General features: G+C 40.5%; 2 long non-coding RNA genes across 2 annotated transcripts; both read left to right on the top strand.

Moving 5' to 3' along the window:
* Window positions 1-4636: 4636 nt before the first annotated feature.
* LOC118217634 lies at window positions 4637-7989 on the top strand. Its single transcript, XR_004763249.1, has 3 exons — window positions 4637-5550; window positions 5804-5830; window positions 7224-7989. It is a non-coding gene; the product is annotated as an uncharacterized LOC118217634 (long non-coding RNA).
* Window positions 7990-8122: 133 nt separating this feature from the next.
* On the top strand, window positions 8123-10474 carry LOC118217631. The gene is made up of 4 exons (XR_004763246.1): window positions 8123-8830; window positions 8922-9277; window positions 9469-9641; window positions 10224-10474. It is a non-coding gene; the product is annotated as an uncharacterized LOC118217631 (long non-coding RNA).
* The last annotated feature ends 583 nt before the right edge of the window (window positions 10475-11057 follow it).

The raw sequence follows: 11057 nt of genomic DNA, 5'->3' as shown, positions 1-11057 counted from the left end.
AAAATAAAAAAATCAAAGAGGCGTGTCTGCATGACTGGTATGACCGCCCTTTATAGGAAGCACAGTGCAGGTGCAGAAATCAAAAGTGAGAGATTTTTCTGTCGTAATGAAATTTGAGAAGTTCCCGCCGCACTAGACACACAAGAGTCGAGCGTTCTTCAGAAAAGCGATCTGTTCTGTTACTTCAAAAAATCACTGTTCTGGGGACAGTGGGATCTGGGGGAGATAACGTGAACCTCAGCATGCGTTACGCTCGCCCAGTGAAACTCCTCGCTGTCAGGTGAAAAGAAGCGGCTGGCAACTCCACATGTATCGGAGGCTGGCATGTGGTAGTCTACACCCTCCCCAGACCGACAGAGGATAGCGCATCGACCAGGACTGTGATCCACACGGGGAATTGGTATAACGACTAAATTGGGGAGAAAATGGCAACAACAACAAAAAAAAATCACTGTTCTGTTCAAAAATTTCAAGACACTGAAAAAAATACATTGAATGTGTAGCTGGCAAGGACATTCATACATTTGATGGTAATACTGCCAGATAATTTGAATAACGTACATGAATAACAGTCTGAATTGTACATTGGCAGATGAGCCAGTGTCTTTTGTCGAAGCGTTCTTCATAGCAGTCACGTTATAGAAAATGAATGAAATAAATTAAAAGGGCTTAACAGAGCAAACATTTTATGAATGATTTTTTTTTAAATAGGCCACACTTTTCACTTAAAAAGTGTGAAAACTGGAAAAATGGCCACCTGATCTGAGAAGTCTTGATTTCTGCTGCCACAGGCTATGGATCCAGCCTGCCTTGTGTGAACAGTGCAGGGCAGTGGTGGCAGTGTAACGGTGTCTGGGATGGTTTCTTGCACACATTAGGCCCCTTATTACTAACTGAGAATCACCTGAACGCCACAGCATACCAAAGCATTGCTGCTGACCATGTGCATCCCTTTATGGCCACAGTCTACCCTTTTTAAAATGGATACATCCACCAGGACAATGTGCCATATCACACAGCAAACGTCATCTCAAAGTTAACTCCAATGGCCGACACAGTCCCCAGATGTCGGTCCAACAGAGCACCTTCGGGATGAGGTTGTACTTTACTTGTACACCAAGTTTTATGGAATGCTTTCCATGGCTCACTTTAGCATTGTCGGACTTGTAGTCACGTATAACGCAAATGTCTTCGGCAAAGGAAGCATCGTCATGTCCTTCTCTGAAGTGAGCGAACGAGGAGGAATCGTGTTTTTATTTTCTTCCTACGTTAAACAATTAGAACATTCCCTGTCATGGCAGCAAGTTATTCCCTCACAAGGAGATAAGAGCACAGCAAAGGAAGGATGAGCTCATTTTAAAAGTTTTCAAACACAGACAAACATGAAAACTTTTAGACTCTAATAGTTTGGGGACATTTCCTTCAAAACTTCACTGCATGCCATTGAACTCCACAAACAAGCCACGCCACATGTATTTCATATTTTAGTTTTTTTTTTTTGTCTCATGCCATTCCTATCACACCTATTTTCTGTGCCTCGGTGAACATATCATTTCATTTTCGATTTCTTTGCTACCCCAGTGGTTACTGTAAATGTGCATCTAGTGGGACCAGAAATGCCTGATCTGTAGCTCCTGAGACATACTTACCTCCGTGTACACCAATTTTGACCCTGGAAGGGAGAGGGGGAGTGGTATGTGTGCGTGGGCGAAGTTTGAGTGTCAGCCAAATGCTTTTATTATTGTTTGACGTGATACATTTAAAAATATGTTTTGCAATCATAAGAATTTAAAAGTAAAACCATTTTCTGTTAAAGCATCCAGAACAGAGCCAATGTTGTAAGAATGAGAACAAACACAATTGGCGGTGTTCGCGGGTGGGAAGCCGGTGAGGGTATGAGTCCTGATTGTTGCATTAGCGACTCCTACTGGTTGGTCGGGGAGCCAGTTAAGCAGGGAGGGGATCTGGGGGAGATAGCATGAACCTCCACGTGCGTTACGCTCTTCCAGTGAAACTCCTCGCTGTCAGGTGAAAAGAAGCAGCTGGCAACTCCACATGTATCGGAGGCTGGCATGTGGTAGTCTACACCCTCCCCAGACCGATAGAGCATAGCGCATCGACCAGGACTGTGATTCACACGGGTAATTGGTATAACGACTAAATTGGGGAGAAAATGGCAACGACAACAAAAGAAATTGCTGTTCTGTTCAATAATTTCAAGACACTGAAAAAAAATACATTGAATGTGTAGCTGGCACACATTTGATGATAATACTGCCAGATATTTTGAATAATGTACATGAATAATAGTCTGAATTATACAATGGCAGATGAACCAGTGTCTTTTGTCGAAGCATTCTTCATAGCAGTCACGTTATAGAAAATGAATGAAATAAATTAAAAGGGCTTAACTGAGCAAACATTTTATGAATTAGTTTTTTTTTTTTTTTTTTAAATAGGCCACACTTTTCACTTAAAATCTGTGAAAACTGGAAAAATGGCCACCTGATCTGAGAAGTCTTGATTTCTGCTGCCACAGGTTATGGATCCAGCCTGCCTTGTGTGAACAGTGCAGGACAGTGGTGGCAGTGTAACGGTGTCTGGGATGGTTTCTTGCACACATTAGGCCCCTTATTACTAACTGAGAATCACCTGAACGCCTCAGCATACCAAAGCATTGTTGCTGACCATGTGCATCCCATTATGGCCACAGTCTACCCTTTTTAAAATGGATACATCCACCAGGACGATGTGCCATATCACACAGCAAACGTCATCTCAAAGTTTACTCCAATGGCCGACACAGTCCCCAGATGTCGATCCAACAGAGCACCTTCGGGATGAGGTTGTACTTTACTTGTACACCAAGTTTTATGGAATGCTTTCCATGGCTTACTTTAGCATTGTCGGACTTGTAGTCACGTATAACGCAAATGTCTTCGGCAAAGGAAGCATCGTCGCGTCCTTCTCTGAAGTGAGCGAACGAGGAGGGATCGTGTTTTTATTTTCTTCATCCGTTAACCAATTAGAATATTCCCTGTCATGGCAGCAAGTTATTCCCTCACAAGGAGATAAGAGCACAGCAAAGGAAGGATGAGCTCATTTTAAAAGTTTTCAAGCACACACAAACATGAAATCTTTTAGACTCTAATAGTTTGGGGACATTTCATTCAAAACTTCACTGCATGCCATTGAACTCCACAAACAAGCCACGCCACATGTATTTCATATTTTAGTTTTTTTTTTCCATTGTCTCACGCCATTCCTATCACATCTATTTTCTGTGCCTCAGTGAACGTATCATTTCATTTTCGATTTCTTTGCTACCCCAGTGGTTACTGTAAAGGTGTATCTTGTGGGACCAGAAATGCCTGATCTGTAGCTCCTGAGACATACTTACCTCTGTGTACACCAATTTTTACCCTGGAAGGGAGAGGGGGAGTGGTGTGTGTGCGTGGGTGAAGTTTGAGTGTCAGCCAAATGCTTTTATTATTGTTTGACGTGATACATTTAAAAATATGTTTTGCGATCATAAGAATTTAAAAGTAAAACCATTTTCTGTTAAAGCATCCAGAACAGAGCCAATGTTGTAAGAATGAGAACAAACACAATTGGCGGTGTTCGCGGGTGGGAAGCCGGTGAGGGTATGAGTCCTGATTGTTGCATTAGCGACTCCTACTGGTTGGTCGGGGAGCCAGTTAAGCAGGGAGGGGATCTGGGGGAGATAGCATGAACCTCCACGTGCGTTACGCTCTTCCAGTGAAACTCCTCGCTGTCAGGTGAAAAGAAGCAGCTGGCAACTCCACATGTATCGGAGGCTGGCATGTGGTAGTCTACACCCTCCCCAGACCGATAGAGCATAGCGCATCGACCAGGACTGTGATTCACACGGGTAATTGGTATAACGACTAAATTGGGGAGAAAATGGCAACGACAACAAAAGAAATTGCTGTTCTGTTCAATAATTTCAAGACACTGAAAAAAAATACATTGAATGTGTAGCTGGCACACATTTGATGATAATACTGCCAGATATTTTGAATAATGTACATGAATAATAGTCTGAATTATACAATGGCAGATGAACCAGTGTCTTTTGTCGAAGCATTCTTCATAGCAGTCACGTTATAGAAAATGAATGAAATAAATTAAAAGGGCTTAACTGAGCAAACATTTTATGAATTAGTTTTTTTTTTTTTTTTTTAAATAGGCCACACTTTTCACTTAAAATCTGTGAAAACTGGAAAAACGGCCACCTGATCTGAGAAGTCTTGATTTCTGCTGCCACAGGCTATGGATCCAGCCTGCCTTGTGTGAACAGTGCAGGGCAGTGGTGGCAGTGTAACGGTGTCTGGGATGGTTTCTTGCACACATTAGGCCCCTTATTACTAACTGAGAATCACCTGAACGCCACAGCATACCAAAGCATTGTTGCTGACCATGTGCATCCCATTATGGCCACAGTCTACCCTTTGTAAAATGGATACATCCACCAGGACGATGTGCCATATCACACAGCAAACGTCATCTCAAAGTTAACTCCAATGGCCGACACAGTCCCCAAATGTCGATCCAACAGGGCACCTTCGGGATGAGGTTGTACTTTACTTGTACACCAAGTTTTATGGAATGCTTTCCATGGCTCACTTTAGCATTGTCGGACTTGTAGTCACGTATAACGCAAATGTCTTCGGCAAAAGAAGCATCGTCGCGTCCTTCTCTGAAGTGAGCGAACGAGGAGGGATCGTGTTTTTATTTTCTTCCTCCGTTAAACAATTAGAACATTCCCTGTCATGGCAGCAAGTTATTCCCTCACAAGGAGATAAGAGCACAGCAAAGGAAGGATGAGCTCATTTTAAAAGTTTTCAAACACACACAAACATGAAATCTTTTAGACTCTAATAGTTTGGGGACATTTCATTCAAAACTTCACTGCATGCCATTGAACTCCACAAACAAGCCACGCCACATGTATTTCATATTTTAGTTTTTTTTTTCCATTGTCTCACGCCATTCCTATCACATCTATTTTCTGTGCCTCAGTGAACGTATCATTTCATTTTCGATTTCTTTGCTACCCCAGTGGTTACTGTAAAGGTGCATCTAGTGGGACCAGAAATGCCTGATCTGTAGCTCCTGAGACATACTTACCTCCGTGTACACCAATTTTTACCCTGGAAGGGAGAGGGGGAGTGGTGTGTGTGCGTGGGCGAAGTTTGAGTGACAGCCAAATGCTTTTATTATTGTTTGACATGATACATTTAAAAATATGTTTTACGATCATAAAAATTTTTAAGTAAAACCATTTTCTGTTAAAGCATCCAGAAAAGTTGTAAGAATTAAAATCTTTTGCTTGTATTTTGATATAGTGGGCTTTCCAGGTTTAAAGGAGTGGAATAGGTGTGGTTACTAGGTTATGTAGGTTTCTAATTCATTGGCCAGCGTAAACAAATTATTCTGTCTCCACCCCTCTGTATTGTTTCAGTGAGTAGATAAAAGCGTCCACACACTCATCACACTTTCGGAAATAATCCATCAGAGGTAAAAATGGTAAGTCTGAAGCTTTTTATTTCAAGCAACAAATGTTTGTTGCACTCAGCCAGAACATTCTTGCCTAGACAGTGAATACATTTGAAATTGTATTTATACTAGTATTTTAAAATATTGTATCTGACCTTGCAATAATGTTAAACTAAAATGTTCAATACAAAATCAAAGTTGTTGTAGGCTATTGGAGAATTTGTCTCCGTCTGTTTTGAAATCATTCTCCATAAAAATGCCTTACTTTGACATTTTTTTCTAGACTGAGGAAAAGGTGTTCAACAATCTGGTAAGCTATTTATGTGATTTTAATAATACTGAAAATGATGAAATGTGGCCATTTGCATTTCACAGTATTAAGATTTAAACAATTATTCATAACACGAGAAAAACATCTGAAGGCCTTACTGAGGGTGTTGCTCTGTCAGTGATTCGCAGCGATTTAGAGTTTAGAACCAGTTTAAACCGCTGTTGTCCGCAACAGGTCACGTGGTCTGGTAAACTCGACTGCTGTGTCTTCAGAACCTGCGGTTTAAAACACGCCTGCATTTTCGCCTAATCCCCGTTGCTGTGTCTTGCTGAAATCACTAGAGTGACCTCTACTGGCAGTTAACTGAGGTTTAAGTTAAACCTGCTGCACACATGGTTTAACCAAGGTTTAAAGAGAGATTTCTATATATATATCTGTATGTTTTATATTGGTAGGGTAAATTCATTGTAGGCTAGGTTTTGTGACTTTTCATAGGATATGCTGATTTTAATAATAATATAAAAATATGCCAGAATTGTCCTTTAAGTTATATTTGGCCTATTTATTGTATTGTATTATTTATTGGCCTAAATACAGTTATTTGTATTAAAGTATAGGCTATCAGCAATCGACTAAATATTTGTGAGAATCAAAAGTGCAAATTAGCAACATTAAATTACAAGATAGTATGTGTAGGCCTATTGGTCCATGCTACAATTCAATCTTCTGACTTCCCTTAGCAAACAATGAAATTCCTATACAGGAAATAAAAAGAAAAAAAAAACGAACAAACCAAGAACAAATTTCAGTTTCCTTATTTTCTGTGGCATTTTCTGTGGGACGTTAGAAACAGACAATGGTTATGAGATGTTCCTTTCTATCACTCCTTTTGGGCAGACCTTAAGGTCATTTTATGGTATTTCTGGTTTGAATGCGATCCAGCGGTGGTTCAGCTGAACCGTATTTGTTTTGACAGAGCAATCGCTTAAATTTAGCACTAAACCCGTTCTAAACCGCAGCTAAGCTATTCAAATGCTAACTGACAGAGCAACAGCCCCATTGAGTTCAACAAAAAAGGGGTGTAGGGGAGATATTCTGACTAGCTTAATGCTATGGACCTATGTGTCTGAAATGAAGTTAAATTGAATTAAATTGAGTGTTTCTACCCTGGTAATAGGCATTTTTTGGACTATATTGTAGTCTAAAAAGAAAATTTCATAACACAACATAATAACAGAATGTGAGAATTACAGGGTTCTAAGTGACATTTTTCATAGACAACAGAAATACATATGCAAGGTCTGTCCATAAATGATGTGGATGAATGCCATCTTTACCATTTTTATTTATTCATATACAAATTAATCATGTTTGTACATTTAATGCATCATATAGAAACAAATCTCACCGTGATTTCTTTTTTTTTTTTTAGGCTCAAAACCAGGATTTAAACAACTACATTATTTCCTTGATCAATCTTACCAAAGATAATCCTCATACATCATTGTTTTTATTGTCAAATCTTGAAAAAAATATTAAAAGTCTAGAAAACTGTTTTAATATTATTAAAAAAGATTTTGATCTTATTGGGTTTATCGTTAAACTCAAATACAATGGAGTTTCAAAAGGCAAGATTCTATCACAGTGTTTTTATGCACATGAGAGGCTTGTTTTGACAACCTGTCACTCAACTGGTATTGACTCTGACTTAATTTTTGCTTTCTTTCCATCGAAAGATGATGCCTTAATTTACAAACTTAATTCACGTCCCATTTACTATTCCGAAAAAATCGATTATGCATTCTTTGAACTGCCAGCGGATGCTTTTGTCCCTTGGGAAAGGGGATTGTTGACACGAATTACAGGGGATCCGAATTACGACAAGGAAGTTCATTTCAAAACCTACCGGAAATTTAAACAAGTTAATTCAACCCATGCGACTGTAATAGAAACCCCCATAGAAATGAAAAATGGGGTTCAGAGATCAGAATTTTTAATTGACCAAGTTGGTATTCCTGGTGATAGTGGTGCCCCAGTTTTCAATGAAAACGGGAGCATTGTGGGGATTTATCGTGGAGGCATTGGCCTTCAACCGACTGGGATATGCATTAACATCATATACATCCTGATAGATATGGGGGAAAAAAAAAAAAAAAAAAAAGGAAAAGCAGAACATTTGTGGGCATATGTCATGAAAATATTAGGCCATCTGCTCAAGACTCTGATTTCAGCATAGATATCAGCATAGGCATCGAAAAAAAAAAAAAGAACTATTATGATTATTATTATTATGATTATTATTATGATTGTTATTATTATTATTATTATGATACATGGAAGATTAATTATTATTATTATTATTATAAAAATTCATCTTCCATGCAGTTTCGGTCCCTTCAGCAGAGGGCAGAGAGACTAAATAATCTTTGTATAAATATCTTTGGTTAAGGTGCTCTGCCTGTGCTTCAGCGCCCAGATCCCCACAGCTGGAGCTGGCTGGCTAAGATTGCGCATGTGCAGTCCACTAAACCAGGCGTGCACAACCCGGGCCAGCCTGTGAGCTGGTTTTTGTTCCAGCCATTTGCCTTAATTTTAGTTTTTTTTCTGACAGCTCAATGAACTACGCCGGTTCACTCCTGTACATTGAGCACAGTGACATCTTCAATATGCACTCTCAGTCTTTGGCTGTAGTCGGTGCTCATTAAATCAGATCACAAAACACAATTTGTTTATATAGCGCCTTTCATGCAAGATTGCAATACAAAGTCGTTCACATAGTAAAGATAAAAAGATCCATAAAAAGCTGCAGCAACACTGAAAACATAAAAACGATAAAACGACATAGATAGGAACTAATTGAATATATAACAGCAGAAGTTGGCACAAAACCCCAAAAACAGATCGGCCCCTTTTGTGCACCCCTGCACTAGAGTAACGCCACCTCAGTCATTTTTACCTCTGCTGGAGGACTTTCCCCGGAAAGAAACGCCTGCCCCCACGTCAGCCTGTGTGAGCGAGGGTACCATCAGCCAGGCCTGGGTGAGTTCACTCCGGCTGCCGCTCTCAGCACCACTGCTGGTCACCCCAGTGTGGCGGAGACACATTTAAACCCACTGTATGTGCATTCCAGAGCGACGGGATCCGTTTCCGTGGAGACCATTTCCGCCATTCCAGAGTGATGAGATCCATTTCCATGGAGACCATTTCCACCATTCCGAAGTGATGAGATCCGTTTCCATGGAGACCATTTCCGCCATTCCAGAGTGATGAGATCCATTTCCAAGGAGACCATTTCCGCCATTCCAGAGTGATGAGATCCATTTCCAAGGAGACCATTTCCGCCATTCCAGAGTGATGAGATCCATTCCCAAGGAGACCATTTCCGCCATTCCAGAGTGATGAGATCCATTCCCAAGGAGACCATTTCCGCCATTCCAGAGTGACGAGATCCATTTCCGTGGAGACCAGGACGACATAGCTCAGGAGGTAAGACCGATTGTCTGGCAGTCAGAGGGTTGCCGGTTCAAACCCCGCCCTGGGCGTGTCGAAGTGTCCTTGAACAAGACACCTAACCCCTAACTGCTCTGGCGAATGAGAGGCATCAATTGTAAAGCGCTTTGGATAAAAACGCTATATAAATGCAGTCCATTTACCATTTACCATTTTCACCATTCCAGAGTGAAGGGATCCGTTTCCGTGGAAACTATTTCCACCCTTCCATGAGTGAGGAGATCCGTTTCCGTGGAGCCATGTGTTCGCCTGTGAGGACTGAACATGTGGCTGTGACATCACTTCTCTGAGATACAACAAGGAGGAAGTGGATAACTTACCAAAGAATCCCAAAACACAGGTGATTATTTGGGTATTTATTTTTATCCGTATTTAGGGTGATTACAAGACCACTCAGAGTTGCAGTATAAATGATCTGTAGTGTAATGTTTTTCCAGCTGGGTCCTGTGGCTACCTGTGTGTGCTGGTTTTCTTCCTAACCAAGTGTAAAAATGAATTCTTCTTTGACTCTTTCAATGTCTATTATAAATTGTTGTACTACATATATATTATTATTCAGTGATTTAATGGGGGGGGGGGGGGTGGTAAACAGGGCATTGTTGTAAATGAGCATGTGCGCTCAGTCAACCAACCCTGGCCTGTACAAATAGGCTTAATTAAAAGGAGTGTGGACACCTGGTCACTGAAACTATGTCAGCCAGAGAAGCTTGCATGAAATTACTTAAATGTCTATTTTCAGTCATCTGATAAAGAGTTTTGCACACGTTTAATGTAGTTTCTAAATCACTGATGCAAGCTGTTACTCTACCACATAGTGTAGATCAGTATATCACAGTGTGTGGTACATGCAGTGGCAGTTTGAAACACTGAGCTCTAGTTTTTATCATGACCCCTCTAATTCTGTCCTCATTTCCTGTCACAGGAACTCCACACGGAACAAGCACATGACATCACAGACCCAACGCATGACATCACAACCAGGATGGCAACATCTGGACGACCAGGCTGAGACTACAGGAACCAAGCTGAGAACATCATAGCAGGCTCACATGGGGACACGCTTTCTTTCCGCCCTTTCTTTTTCCCTTTCTTCCCCCCCCCAAAACTATTTTCTTCCTCCTACCCCTACTCTGTCCAAAAATAATTAAATTTTTTTTTTAAACTACAGATAAAGTCTAAATGTGTTTTTACTTCGTCAAGGTACTGCTACTTGCCAGTTTTCCTTTCCCGTAAAGATTTTGGAATGGCATCTGTAAAGAGAGTACGGAAGTTCATCTATTTAGCCTCTCCAGTAGTTTATTGATGTGAGCATGCTCTTAAATTAATCTGCTCAAGGAGACATACTGTTGCTGAACAAGTTGCTTTGGAGTAGTAGTGTATTTTCTTGCTTTAGGCCACAAACTCACCAGCATTCCCCGATACCTGCCAGCTGTAAAACCAGCAGGTTATAGGAAATCTTTGTCAGTATCTAAAATAACCTCTCACACAAAAAGACAGTCTGGCCAAATCTAAAACATACACTGAAACTGAAATAATATAAAATAATTCACAGAAATGAGCTATTCCTTAAAACCAATAAAATGAGGTGCTGTGAAGGAAACGGTAATCACGTGAGTTGTTACTGACATTCATTCAGGAACCTGCTTGATTAGCATATTTGCAGAGATTTTGGAATTATTATATCTGGCGCCATCGTGTGGAAGTTTTGTTAGGAGTCTACCGCTTTCTTCCAGCAGGTGGCAGTATGGCACTATGC

The sequence above is a fragment of the Anguilla anguilla genome, chromosome 18 (genome assembly GCF_013347855.1).
Source record: "Anguilla anguilla isolate fAngAng1 chromosome 18, fAngAng1.pri, whole genome shotgun sequence".
Classification (NCBI taxonomy): domain Eukaryota; kingdom Metazoa; phylum Chordata; class Actinopteri; order Anguilliformes; family Anguillidae; genus Anguilla; species Anguilla anguilla.
The sequence above is the reverse complement of the archived record's forward strand: the minus strand, read 5'-3'. Positions and strand labels throughout refer to the sequence as shown.